The sequence below is a fragment of the Indicator indicator genome, chromosome 31 (assembly GCF_027791375.1).
Source record: "Indicator indicator isolate 239-I01 chromosome 31, UM_Iind_1.1, whole genome shotgun sequence".
In the NCBI taxonomy this organism is placed as follows: Eukaryota; Metazoa; Chordata; class Aves; order Piciformes; family Indicatoridae; genus Indicator; species Indicator indicator.
Genome location: NC_072040.1, coordinates 6,402,335 through 6,417,294, shown reverse-complemented (window position 1 = coordinate 6,417,294; position 14,960 = coordinate 6,402,335). Strand labels below are relative to the sequence as shown.

The window sequence follows — 14,960 nt, the reverse complement described above, 5'->3', positions numbered from 1 at the left end:
ATGCCAACTTTTGGTGTGTTTTCCATTTCTGGGGAGTCCCATGAAACCAAAAGCAGTGACTTCTGCATGCTTTCCACGGAAGGCAAGGCACTGAGGCAGCATCTGGAACTAATCACCTGTGTTTCACAGCTCACTGGTGGGCAGCCGGCGAGCCGCTCCGGCTCCGGCAGCCCTTTACGTAAAGCATGCACGCAGTGACTCGCAGCTGCAGGAGGCTTGAAACAGCTTCTGTCAGCCCAGCCAGGAGGAGACGTTTTGGCTCACCTGGGAGGACAGGCTGCCTGTGCGGGTCCCACCGCAGCCTTCAGATGTGGGAGCGTGCAGGTGGAGCGTGCAGAGACACACACAGAGCCTGGGATGGGGTATTCCACTAATTGCTTGAGTCTGCTCTGGTGTCTGGCCACCATTTGGCAGATACTGACAGTTTCCACTTCAAGCCAGCCAAGCTCACTGGAGAGCCAGCTGTGCCAGCAGAGCAGTCCATCTCAGGAAGGTGTCATTGACCAACTGCTTGAACTCACTGAGGAAATGGTGGGTCTGAGTTGATGCAGCCTGAAATCCTCTGGGGGTCTTTGCTGGATATGTGAGAGTTATACCTCAGTGTTCCCAAGCTACATGTAAGGAGATCATCTTCATTCTGGCACTTCCTGAGCCTAAATGGATTCTTTTTGCTGTTCACATGTATGTCACTTTTTCTTTTCCTGTGACTGTTGCTACATCCTCATAAATATTAGTGGCTTGTCATAGTGGTTGCCATGATGGAAAGAATTATTTATTTACAAAGAGGAAACAGATGGCACTGAATACTTTAATGAATTTCAGCATGTTTGAAGGATGAAATAGCCTTTTAAGAAATAATATCAGTTTTGTGAAGCCGTTAAATGCTATGCCACAGCATCACAAGGGAGTCTTGTTCTTCAGTACACTGTGTGCACAGAGCCACAGCAGAACTAAGGCCAATAAAAAAAAAAGGAAAGGAGCAATTTTATGAAAAGCCATAAAGCTATGAGCATACTTTTATTAGCTGCTGCCATTCAATTCATGGAGTTGTGACAGTAGGTGAGTGGGAGATGCAAGTAGCAGCAGATGGGGAAAAACCTGAGGAAGCTGAGCCCTAGTGTTGGGGATAAGGATGGAGAGAGAGAAAGCAAGTCAGACACTCAAAAATCCATTCCCAGAATTTTTGGTTCATATATTGACAGTGTTGCACTGATAATGCAGTCAGGTGCAGAGAGGTCACCCATTTTCTGGAGGAGCAGAAAAATAATACCACTATTGGACATCTTATTTTTCACTGGGATGTAAGCACTCCACTTGTAGTGATGAGTCCTTACCTACCATAAGTCATAACTGAAGCAAACCATGTGCTGCACATGAATGCAGGGGGGTTAGCTGAAGAAAAGAGAGATGGATCTGTGTAGAAAGATGTAGCTCAGTGTTCTTAGGAGAGATTACTTCTGGTTCTCAGTGTGCTTGTGGTGTAAGAAGTGGGATGGATTTGCTTCAGAAATGGGAATGCTGAGGTTTGAGGGGTTAAATGCTTTTCCCAAGGAAGCTGATTGGGCAACTGGAAGAAGTGTTTTTGCTTGAAATCCTGGATGTGACTGTCAAAAACTCCTGTTTACTGGAATGGGGACAAGGTATAATCTGTATCACCAGATACCCAGTGTTATGTTTTGATAACCTTTTTTTCCACTAGAGAGTGCTTGATTCTTGGAGGAACTGAAAAGTTTGAAATCTTTTTAATATTATTTCCTATTGGTATTACTTTAGCTTGCTTATTTTGTAATCTGCTAGACCTAAGTCTCTGCACCTCATTTGGACTAAAAGGTTATCTGACAATCTGTATCTGTACCTAAAAGGAGGTTGTAGTGATGTTGGGGTTGCTCTCTTTTCTCTAGTATCACAGTGTATCAGAGGTTGGAGGGACCTCAAGAGATCATCAGGTCCAACCCCCCTGCCAGTGCAGGATCACTTGAGGTAGTCCACACAGGAAAGTCTTCAGAGAAGGAGACTCCACAGCCCCCCTGGGCAGCCTGTTCCAGGGCTCTGTCACCCTCACTGTAAAGAAGTTTCTCCTCATGTTGAGCTGAAATCTTCTATGTTCAGTTTTCAACCCATTGTCCCTTGTCTTATCACTATGAACCACCAAAAAGAACTTGGCCCCCTCCACTTGACACCCACCCCTCAGATATTTATAGCCATTGATCAGATCCCCTCTTAGTCTTCTCAAGACTAAATCACGATCATCCTATCAGGTGATAGGATGAGAGGAAATGGCCCCAAGTTGTGCCAGGGGAGGTTTAGGTTGGACATTAGGAAAGTTTTCTTATGGAAAGAGTGGTCTGGCATTGGAACAGGCTGCCCAGGGTCTGGTGGAGTCACCATCCCTGGAGGTGTTCAAGAAATGTGTGGACACGGCACTTTGGGCTGTGGTTTAACGGCTGTGCTGGTGTTAAGTCGATGGTTGGACTCACTGACCTTAGAGGTCTTCTCCAACCAAAACAACTCTATGATCACTTCAACACACATTCTGTCACTGGCTGTGCCCAAACATTATAAAGCCAGCATTTTTAATTTACCAGTCAGTGCTTTCTTGGACCAGGCAGAGTGGAAAAGCTAAGGTGGCTGGTACAGTACAGGAGGGTGGAGGCCCTGAATGAAGCTTTTATAAAAACTCTCTCACTGCAGCTTTCCTCTCTTCTTTCCAGCTAGGATTAGGTTTTCTGGCACACAGTTGCAAGAAACTCATCATGTCATTGCATTCAAACTGCAAGAGCCAGCTTAGTGTTTTACGAACTTCCCTTGGAAATGGCTCTGTGATGATGTGTCCAGAGAACAGGCATCTCCCTGCTTCTTTGGTTATAAGAAAGACCATGAGGGATTTATTTTAGTGCTCAATTGACTTGCTTCTCTCACTTTATTCCTATGGAAGTTTGTCTGAAACATTTCTTTGCATTTACATAGCTTGTGCTGGTGTCACTTTGAGAAATTACTTTCTTTGCCTCTGGTTGGTTATAATGCCAGGGCAGATGGATTTAACACAAGCTTAACACTTTTTTTTTTAATGCAAATGATTTATTTATTTTTATTATTATTATGAGTTTTGGAAAAGATTCCTACAGGCTCAGATCATAATTGGGAAAACAACTGAATCATTCCCAATCTGAATACAGCAGTAATTAGTATTCCCACCAGGGTTAACAGATAGGTCCAAAACCAGATTACCTACCTCTCTTTCTGTGTACATCTATACACATTCAAATATCTTCGTTCTAGAGCCAGCTAGGCAGTGGTCCTCCTTTCCTGACCATTCAGCTGACCATCCTCAGTTGGAAGGTGTTTGCTCCTGGCTCTCTGTGAGCCTGGGTGCTGCAGCATCCTCCATGTCTTGGAGATCCCAAGTGAGAGTTTGGATACCCCACAGCTGAGGTGAGAACCCATTTCAGATGTCTCATATTTCCACCAAATGTAGTCTTCTTACAGTCATGTCTGTTGGATGCCACTCTCCAGTGGCCATGATGCAGTGCCTTGTGTTAGACTTGCAGTGCTGTTGACACATGTAAGGGCTGAGAACAGGTGTGAGACAGACAGCTGCTTGTTTGCACTGCCTGAGGGATTTCTGCAGGCACTACTAATCATGTGGGGAAACGCACAGGTCTGAGCAGGAACACCAAGTGAGCTGAGATGCCTTCAGCTTTGGGTGGAAGTAGTGAGCAGGCACTGTCAACAGCTCTGAATGTTTAGATGCCTGTGCTCCCCTTAATACTGACATGGCTAAAGTAGGCTGCTATTTATAATTTTTAAACTTGTTACTGGACTGTGAGAACTAAGTCAAGAACTATGACCTTTGTGGTTTTTGCCTATGGTTTCACATATGGTGTGCTGAGGTCCCTCTTTTAAGCTCCTCTTTGACTAATTCCAGCATGTAGATCCACTCCCATTGTCTTTTACCTGCTCATCCCCAGGTCTCATGCACAACCTAATTTTTTTTTTTTTTTTTTTTTAGCTAAATGCCCTTGTATAAGCAGCTACATCTAAGCAAAGTGGGTAGGAGCTCCTTTTTATCTAAATTAGAAGTATTTTCTATAAATAGTGCTGGTGAGAAAAACTTCCTAAGGGATAAAGGAACAGAAAAGCAAATTCTTAGCAGAGGAGCCCCAAACACTCAACATTCTCCCCCTGCCCCCATCCATCTCTTTTCCAAAACCCAAAGCCTTTCTTATCTGTTTCCTTTGTTTCTTTTTTTTTGTTCTGCAATTTTTCAAGCATTAGAGGGAGACAGTTTCCCAGCAATTAGAGACCTGGTGGAAACCCATTTGTCTTTAGCATACAGTAGTTGCTAACCATATATAACTTGCAAATCCTCTGGGAAATAAGTGACAGAGACATTCAGCTAATCCAAACAAAATGTTTGGCAATAAGTGCTGCACTATCAAAAGGCCTTTAGACAGAATAGTTAAATGTCCCCTCATTTAAGGATGTTGAGGGAGCCAGGAGCAGGGGATGCTGAGGAGCTTGTCATCTTACAGTCAGTGTAAATATTTGTAGATGGAGACTCAACTCTGCCAAGCTTTTGGCTCCTGATTTAACCAGAAGATTTTCTCATTCAGTTTAGCATTCAGCTAAAGCAGAGGCAGCAAGGAGTCATAGGCCTTGTCTGCCATGCAAAGTTCCTTTATATGAGGTTTAAGTCATACATAACTAACTTGGTTTAACAAGGCCAAGTGCTGGGTCCTGTACTTTGGTCATAAGTACCCTAAGAGTGCTCCAGACTTGGGTAGAGTGGCTGGAGAGCTGCCTGGCAGAAATGGACCAGGGGGTGCTGGTTGACAGCCAGCTGAACATGAGCCCTGTACTGGGCATTGATAAGGTTGCACCTCCCAGCAGCGAGTTCATTTTTGTGCCCTTCACTACAAGAAGGACATTGGGGTGCTGGAGCATGCCCAGAGAAGGGCCACAAAGCTGGGGAAGGGTCTGGAGATCAGGGCTGGTGCAGAGTGACTGGGGAAACCGAGCTTGTTCGGTTTGGAGAAGAGGATGCTGATGAGAGACCTTACTGCTCTCTACAATGACCTGAAAGGAGCTTGCAGTGAAGTGGCTGTTGGTCTCTGCTCTCAAGTAACCAGTGATAGGATGAGAGGAAATGGCCTCAACTTGCACCAGGGGAGGGTTAGATTGGATATTGGGAAAAATTTCTTTACTGAAAGAGTGCTCAGACATTGGAACAAGCTGCCCAGGGAGGTGGTAGAGTCACCATCCCTGGAGGTGTTCAATAAAAGTGTAGAAGTGGCACTTTGGGACATGGTCAGTGGGTGTGGTGGTGCTGGGCTGGCAGCTGGACTTGATTTCAGTGGTCTCTTCCAACCTTAATGATTCTCTGAAAACTGGTTTTAAATGGATCTAATTAAACAAAAGCACCACTAGCATGCATGCACTTACATCAATGCACACAGTGATTTTATTGGTCCAATTTAACTTTAAGTCTGTGCCTGTTTCAGGGCTTAGTACTTTGTGGAGCACATCAGTTTTGAAATTAATTTAAATGGTGTTGTTTTTCCAGTGTAAGGAGTGTTTCCCTTTATTGATCTCAGTGGCATTCTGTGAACATACTTACAACCAATTTTAAATTCTTTTTTTTTTTCCCCTTTCAGAAATCACTTGCAAAAACTACTGAATTCAGTGATCTGCATGTGATTAACATTTCTGGGATTAATTATGTTGTTATACAGTGAGATCAATATTGGCAGGTACCTTTTGGATAAGCTTTTTCATAGTTTGCTTTTACCAAATGCCTTGTTTAAAAGAAAACTGATGGGCCTATGGCAAGGATGTAGAAATATATATTTTTTTAAAAACACTTTTTAATAAGAAAAAAAAGGGTTTGTATTTAAATGTAAGCAATTTCCTGCATTGTTGTGAGTTGGTTCACAACGGGGTTTCTTTGCTAGAGTGAAAGAAAGCCAATGTAAATAAAGTGTGTTTATAATGCAGTAGCAGCTATAGGTCTTTGTAGCAGTGTGACTGGTTCTGGTACTGGAATTCAAATTATAAAATAAATCTGTTCTTTTTTTTTTTTTTTTTGGCCAAATAAAGTGTATCTAAAAAAAACCCCAAACAAACCAGAATGTCCTAGTCTCAGAAAATGCATGAACAGTAGAAACCAGAACAGAGTAGCTCTAGTACTTGCTGATGTTTGTACCACAGAGAATTAATTTTAATGACCTCCAACCTGATGATGTTCCCCTAAGCTAACCAGCCCACCCTCTCAATTGTTCCAAGTACTGACTATGCTCAGTCTGCAAACCACCACAAGCATTAAGCAACCCCAAAAACAACCTCCTGAGAACTAGTTATACAAGATGTGGTGGTCAAGCAGGGCAATAAAACAATGGTTTACAAGAAGCCCAAATAAAACCTAGGGCTGTCCTGAGCAGGACAGCCTGTGGCGAGTCAGTGGGTAAACATTCCCAGTGCCAAAAGAGGGGGCCGGGAGCAACAGCTGAAAAAGAGGAGGGCAAATCTGTGAATAAATCCAAGCAAGAGGCACAGCCTGCTTTCTCATGCACCTTGGGCCTTGAGTGTGTTTGAGTTAGGATTATGCTTCTCTCCCACCCCTCTTTAAGTCCTTTTAATCATTTGAAATGTGCATAAAATATAGAGTAAGTCCTGCTCGAAGAAAAGTCCTCTTGTACTGTGTGTTGTCTAAGGAAACCTCCATGTTATGATTAGATCTGTTAGGGTTAGATCCTTAACAATTTATTTCAGTGGGAAAACTTCCACTGGATTTAATAGCCACAGAGCATGAACTATATTTCCATGAATCATTTTAAGACAGTTTACCATTCAGGGATATTGGCTTCTTCCCAAATGACTGTCTTGTTTGAGTCACAAGGCAGATTGTCTTTGTTCCATGTTACATCCAGCCTCATGGATGTGTTCTTGAAAGGAACCTGAAACTTTGATGTCATACCTCTGGTGAAATAGCCTGAATACACATCACACTATCATAGTGAATTACATTTTGGGAGAAAATGTTCTCACATGTCCTATAAAAGTCAAATTTATGCTAGATCTGTTTTAGTAGCATGGCTATGGGGCTGTCACTCTCCTTGATGCAAGTCTAACCAGGTAAAAAAGACTGACTTGATAAAATCCAAATCAAAGTACCTCTTGTTGTCCCATACAAAAAGCATTTTCCAAATGGTAAATGAAATGTCCTTGCTTGAAATTGCATTGTGACACCAAGAGCTTTGATGCATGAAGACAAGTGTGCAGCAGCAGGGGCCCTCAGCAGCTAAGCAAAGTGTCCTTGGAAGGCATTTGGTCAAGCTCTGCAGGGGCCACTTTCCCTGTAAGGCTGCAGGACTGGGGCTTGTTCAAGCTCAATATGAAGAGGCTTTGAAGGCACCTAATAGTATGCCCCCACCTTTCCCTGTAGCTATTGGAGAGCACTGAGAAGATGGAGCAGTGATCTTCACAGTGGTGCATGGCAGACACAAATTGAAATAAGAATTATTCATACTGGGTATGAGGAAATACCTTTTCACCATAAGGACAATGGGGCAGGGGCTGTCCAAGGCAGTTGCTCAGCCTCCCTCCTTGGAGTTTAACACTGGAGAACAGGCCAAGCACATGTTTTGAGCTCATGGCTGAATCTACCTGCAGTGGGAGGCTGTACTAGAGAATGAGGTTCTTTCCCACTGGAACAATCCTTAATTCTTATGATCCTACAGATACAACTCCACTTTGGCTTGGTGTTTTTTGAGAAGCATTATATTGGTAAAAGCTTCCTTTAGCCAATTCTATTTAAAGATGCCTTGGCCATGCAACAGTCTTTCATAAAACAGCTCTTTGGCCTGCTTGTCTTCTCCATCCCCCAAAGCAAAATTATTCTTTACAGCAGCAGACAGAAAACTCATTGAAAGAAATGTCACTGACAATGAGCAAGTGAATCAGCACCAGTCCTTAGAGTGTTCTTAGGTCTGAGAAGGCTGACTGATGATAATGCAAGGGGTGTAGTTGATGCAGACAACACAGATGCTTTATAACCCCAGACAAAGCCAAGCTCACAGAACCATGTAAGGAGGCATCCTTCATTTTCACACAAATGACTGATTTGACAAAACCTAAGGATGTTTCATGGACTTCTGCAATAACGTGGAACATTTACTTTCCATGCAACAGAGCAAAACTGTAAAGTTGGGAGGATGGAAAACCCATGTACTGCTAAGAAATATCCTCTAGAAACTGCTGGAATGTAACAGTATTCATGTTGCTCTTATTTGAAAATCATTTGGGGTTTGCACATATTTCATGTAGTTCAGGAAGTAGCTATTATCATTAATCACGATTTCATGTGTCCACTGTGCTAGGTACAGTACTTTTAATAGTAATACAGCATATAATGTTTCTAGAAAAAGCTTAAGCCAGGCAAATACAGATTTATATCTGGTCTATGGAGATGGAAAAGAGGCAGAGGATGAACAGAAATCTACTAGTTTAGGAAAAATAAAGCTAGTCTGGTGGAGAGTTTTATGCAACAGTGGTACAGTTCTGACAGCAAAGTCATCCTGAGCTGCATCTGTGGTTCTCACTGAGTTCCATCACTTGTACTGCATCTGTACAAGATAGCACTCTGTGAGTATAAGAATGAAAAAAATCGATCCCTTTGGGATTTTTAGGCTTTGTTTTCACTAGCTGATATTGAATTCCTCACTCAGCCATTTTGGTTTGCAAGGTAAACTACTGCTCATTTTAACTCTGAAGGAAAATGCTGTTCAAAGAGGTTCATTTTTCTATAAGTTGATGCTCTGGTCCCTTAAAACATGGATCTATAATAAGGTGATCCAAATTTTCATGGCCTTCAGTCAGTTTCATATAATTAAGGATGAATGTGATGTGTTTTGATGCATATAAAGACTACTCTTTTTTTAGGATTCATTTAAATCTATCCCAGTTTAAAAGAAGAGGAAACTTACACAACTATGTAGCTGCCATGTGTGAAGTGCATTGTCTTCTCAGCTCAGTTGCTCTTAGGTGGCCATGTCATGAAGCATCAGGGTAACTGGTGTGAAAAAAATACCCTTGTGTCTCTCAGGAGGGAGGACAATAATTAACAGCATATGGAGAGAGTTGCTTTAACCACAGGGATGAAAGGTACATAGGTAAAACAGGATGTGGGCAAATTTATGCTCCAGTTGTCTCTGTGGTTTGTGTCAGCCTGTGTCTGAACAAGAGATTCTGGCTTATGATATGTCCAGATGATAGTCAGGATATTGATATATTCTTATTTTCGAAAACAGAAAACATAAAACAAGCTTAAAACTCAAGCAGTTCATTGATTTCACTTGTAAGGACCTGGCCTACTGCAATTCCATTGAGGTGACTCCTTAATTTTGCAGGAAGCATCGTTTTTTATTTCACTCTCCCATCAGAAATAGTGAGTACATCTATTTTTCCTTCTTTCTTTTTTTTTCTTTTTTAAATGCTCATATTTACCCAAACTTTGCCTAGAACCTGAGAAGTGTTTGAAAATACTGGAAAATGCATCTATGATTTGTAAGCTCTCATTGGAGGGGCTATCTTCCTAGCTGCTACAGCGGCAAAAAACAGCTCTTGGGGTGACAAGCATAAGCCTGAATTTCTCCAAAGTGCTTCTCTTTAAACTGGTTGATCTCGGCCAGAATTCCAGAGGATTTCAGCTCAGATTAAAAGCCCTTTTTTAATGTGAAAAGTCATGCAAATTGATAAAGGAGTCTTGCGATATCCTGTCTAGAATGAACACATCATGTATATGGTTGGGTTTATCACATATCTCACACAAGGAAGAGGCAATGCTTGATAAACACTTTTATTAAGTAATTACATTCCCCCCCCCCCCCCCACACACACATTTGCAAATAAAGCAGATTGAGTTCCATCTTGAAGTAATTTACTAACCCATTGTGAACTCGGCAAAAGCTAGCGTGGTATAGTACACCTCATTTCCTGTTTACTACATAATCTTTTGGCTCTCTGCTTTGTGATTTCCAGGTTGAACCTGGAATGGTTCTGTGCCAGGGACATCATGGAGCCTGGTGTCAGAGTCCCTCACCTGAAGGAAAACATTGCCTCCTTGGCTCAGCTTCTTGCAAGTAAAAGCCATGGCGGATTCCCAGCGGTTAGCAGGCGCAAGCCAGATCATGCAGAGGTGTTCCAGGGAACTATTAGAAGGTAAAGTTCTATCAGATTGATATCCTGTGATGTTTCTGGCCATTTATCAGGGTTTTTGTCTTTAAGCATCTGCTTGTGAACATTATTTGGGATGGATATGAAACTTGTTCCTACATTGTCTAGCATGAACTGCAGCTGTCCTTTGAAGAAAGGACCTAAGTCCTTTCTCCTAGAAGGTTTAGTAGTCATGAGGTCTTGGGTGACAGGTTGGACTTTGATCCTTGAGGTCTTTTCCAACCTTATTGATTCTGTGTGATTCTGTCCTTTCTAGTAGAAGATTATCTGTTGCATCAGGGATTTATTGGAACACCACCAATGGAAGGATCTTGCAGGCACAGTAGAAAAAAAGAGGCTTGCCCTTCAGAGCCTCAAAGGTTCACTGAAACAGTAATTTAAAAGGATTTGAATCTAGTTACTCGAGAGATGTCCCATGCCAATTCAAAGCTGGCCTGCTCTTCTTTCACAATTTTTTTCATGTTATTAGTGTATGCTCTTACAGGAAATGAGTTAACATAAATCATATCACAGATGAGATAAGCAACAAAGTCACTGGAAGTAACACGCTAGGGTAAACAAAATTAGACTGAAGGAATCCTTGCCATACGGGGGACTCTCAAAAGGCATATAAAAATCTCCTGATAAATGAAGTATTTATGGTACTGTATTTCATATGGCTACAAGAGTGAATCCATCCTTTCAGGAAGGTATCTTAAAACTGTCCTTTGACTGGTGGGCTGTGAGTGGGAGAGGCAGTGACTGAATTTCTACCTTGAGTATCCTAAAGGAAAAGGGAAGAGGCAGGCACAACTCCTACTGCATAGGAGTTCATGCAACAAAGCCCTGTGAATTATGCTTCCAATAACTGTAATACAAACACATGTCCAGCTTCATATTGTGATTTTACAATCTTTCATGGTGTCTCTTGTTCTGAATGACCACAGTGTTCTATATCTTTTCCTCTAGATTTTTTTTCCCCCTTTAAATCCACTTCTGGTTTAATGCCTTAACTGGGTGGCAGTTAGGAGCTGTCTGTGAGCAAACAAGGATAAAAGTATTTTCTTCTGTTGGTCTGGATGGAGAAAAATGTTATTTGTGCTTCATCAGTGGAAATTTGGTTAGGGCTTGTCTCTTTGCCGCTTTTATAACAAATTTTCAAGGAAGAACCACTGGCAGCTGGATCACACAACCTTACCTCGTAGCAATGTGGGCAGCTGCTCTTTTGGAGCATGAGGATGAGAAGGGAGTGAATATTTAACAAAAACTGTTAACTTGCTTCACTGACAAATGAAAGAGTTTGTATGGATGTTTTAGGAAGATAAATATCTTCTTGGAATGAGAATTGTACAGTGGGGATTGGGTGGCAGTGGACTGCAGGAGTAATGACAACAGTAAGTGGAGGATTATATGCTTGTATGATGCTGTCATAAACATTATTAAGAACAAATGTGATAAGGCACTAAACCCTAAATTTCTGAGTGATAATCTGCACTGTGCACCAACCTAAAGATAAACTAAAGATAAAGCAGTGTGCTTGTTTTAGTTCTCAGCTGTCCAAGGCAATAGAACTAGAAAGCAACACTAACAACTGATATAACCAAAATTCTTCTGAAATTCAATTAGAGTCTCATAGTTTCCTTATTTAATTCACCAAATTGCCTTTGCAGTGAGTGTCCCAGGCTGCTGAGGAGGGTGTTGAGGTTATACAAACACTGTTGTGCTTTGTAATGCAGAGCAAAGTGGTGTGGGAGCAAGCGAAAAGTGGGGATAGAAGGCTGCTCAGTGGCACCCCTTTAGAGAAAAGGGGATGCTACATGACAATTCTGGTTGACTTGTGGTTTGTTTAATACTCAGAGCTCTTTTATGACACATTCTGTTAGAGCCTTTCAAAAGGGATGAATGAAAAAGTGTATTTCGCTGTCACTTGCATCATAAATGAGCTGTTAGGTCGGTTTGAGTGAAACCAAGATAATGTTGTAAATGGTTGACACAGAAGCAGCAAATGGCTTTTCTTTTTTTGGGCCAGTCAGTTGCTCACTCCAGTGAAGCCCACACAGAGATGTTGTCTGGGAGCAAGCATTGCATTCTTGGGTGCTCTGGCAACATCCCTTCTCGCCCCGGGGCATGCCCAGTGGCCTCAGTACTGGCACAGGGAGTTCTGGGTACCTCGTCCCTGGTAGGGACTACAAGTGTCTTTGCTGTTCTCACCAACACAAAGGAAGGGAATGCTCTGCAGCCATCATCTGAAACAAGCCTCCAAAAATGTGATGTGTCATGGAATTAGTGTATTCATAACCATAAACAGTTAGGTTTTCCATCTTACTTATAAAATTACAGCTCTTGCAGCATGTAACTGTCATGAACAAGATGAGAAATGCTGTGAGCTCCTTAAAGGAGAAGGGTGCTGCTCAACCTCTTGCCCTCCGAAATCAGATGCAATCCCATGTGGAGGTGACATGACCACAGGCAGGAAAATTGACAAAAAGTTATTTTTGCATCTTGTATATCAATAATGTTAAAATGAAGCAAATGTGGTTTGTCTGGCATGTTTTAAAAGAGGTGGCTTGGGAAGATGCAAAAAATAATTGTCATGATGTTTTTCTTGAGAGCTGCCTTGGGCATTATTGATTCCCAAAATGTGTTTTATTTTTTCTAGTACAAAAATACTGTTCTTAGGTTAAAAAGAGGGGGGCAACAAGCTAATGAAGAGAAAGAAGCAAACAATCTTCTAAGCTTGCATGAAGGCAGCAGCAGCTCATAGTTTTTAAATACTGTTTCTTATTTATGTGTTATTCTGTTGTTTCTTCCCAAGAAATAAGCATGGATGAAACACTGTAAATTTAGGCCAGATCCAAAAGTTATTCAGTACCTGCCCACACTTGGAAACTGTGGTGGTGAGAATTGCTGTACAAGGACAAAGTGTTGTTATGTTTTGTAATATGTAGGAATGATTCTGATCCTTTGAAGAGAAAAGGTCAATGTCAGTTCCTGCAACAGCAAGGACCGTGGCCAAGCAATATTGGCTGGAACTTGCATCAGCCTACAAATGCATCTCAGTGCTGGCCTGTAGCAAACACTTAGATATCCCAGTTTTACTGAAAATAACAACAACAAACAACCCCCCCAGAATCTTCTAGAGTTGCTTAGTGGGGCCAGAGTTTTCTCCTACTCTTTGTGATTGCATGGTTACCCATTGGGGATCAAGATGAGATCACCAAACACATTTTTACATAGGTGAACTAAATCTGAAACGGTTATCTTCCCTGGTTGAGTAAGCAGTAGAGACTAAAACCAAAAGCAACTACTACAGAAAACTCCTTGGCTTTAAAATCATTGAAGAGGAAGCAAACTGTAGCTGAGAAGCAAGTTTCCAAAACAAAGATCTCCTTAGAGTAATAGTTCTGACACATTGCCATAGGCAGAGCTCTGTACATGCCTGGGAAACCCTCACAGAATTCAGTTTGAGAAACGTGTGGCTGGTGAGCTTGATGAACAGCACTGATGGGGGTGATTGACTCATTTTGTGCAACACAGAGGGATGAGAAACTAGCTTCCCCCCTTCATTTCTCCCACAGTAATGATGATTTTTTCAGATCAGAATAAAACAAGCTATTCTTCTGCACTGCAGCCTCCCCTGTCTCCCCACAGTGACTGCTGGAAGGGAGCTGGGCTGTTATGAATGTGTCAGCCCAGAGTCTGCTGAGACCTATAAATGTCATGCCCTAAATGGCATGCCCTCCTGGCTAGGTGCAATTCATTCTTCAGAGAGACCTGGGGATAGGACCATTGCCTTCCTTCCCAGGAAGTTTCTGCCAGAGACACTGCATGAGACTGTAAAGGCATATTGAGGAATTGTTGTGAGGTCCCCTGGCTCTCTTTTGCCTTGGCTGCTCTAGTCTGTGGGTCCAGATTCTCCTCCAGTGGGAAAAGATAGAGTTATGCTTCTGCCTAATTTCTGTGAGACCAAAACTGCAAAAAGAGCTTATTTTTTTTTCCACTTCCACTACGTTACAGTGTACTGTTGTAGGGCCATTGTGGGGCAATGAAGTGGTTCTTTGACATGATGAAGAGATTAAACACATCATCACTTGTGTTTTGCTGCTCCCTCTTCTTTGCCAGAGGTTACTTTATAGTGTAACCACAGTAAAAACAGCAGGCATGGAGGATTTGAGGAGGAAAAGCTGTAGGTAAAAAATTTCTTTTCCCTGGCTGTGGACTTGGCTGGGCTATAACGTTGGAGGGTGATGACACCTCATGGCCATCAGCTTCATCTTTGCTGCCATGCTCTGCATCCTGCATGTGTGTGACAGCCATGTTTTCTCTGATTTCTTCCACCCAAATGGATGGCAAACTTGCTCTCTGCTTGGGTGTTTTTTTTTCCTGAGATGCTGTTTATCCCTTTTTATATGTAGGTTTCCTGCATATTTGTGACTGACAAACACCATGATCCTCCCAGGGACTGTGCTGATGTTTGTAGCTTTTCTTGCCTTTACTTTACTACTGCCAAGGAAAATGAAGGAACAATATTTCCATCCTGTAGTTAAATCCTCCTGGTATTCACTGAAGAAAAGCAGGTGGATGCTGGTGTCTTGTTAGGCCAGCATCTATCCCTTCCATTTCCTTTGAGGAGAAGTGATGTTGAGAGGCAGAGGCTGGAGCACTGTCCAGCAACCTCAAGTTCTGCCTTGGACACAGCTATGAGACAGTTTTTCTGGAGAAACTACTGGGCTGACAAATGCCACTGAGTA

General features: G+C 42.2%; 1 pseudogene; it reads left to right on the top strand.

Annotated features, from left to right (window-relative positions):
- The window catches only part of LOC128977179 (chloride channel protein D-like), a 71,576-nt pseudogene that overhangs the window by 44,663 nt on the left and 11,953 nt on the right, over nt 1-14,960 (top strand).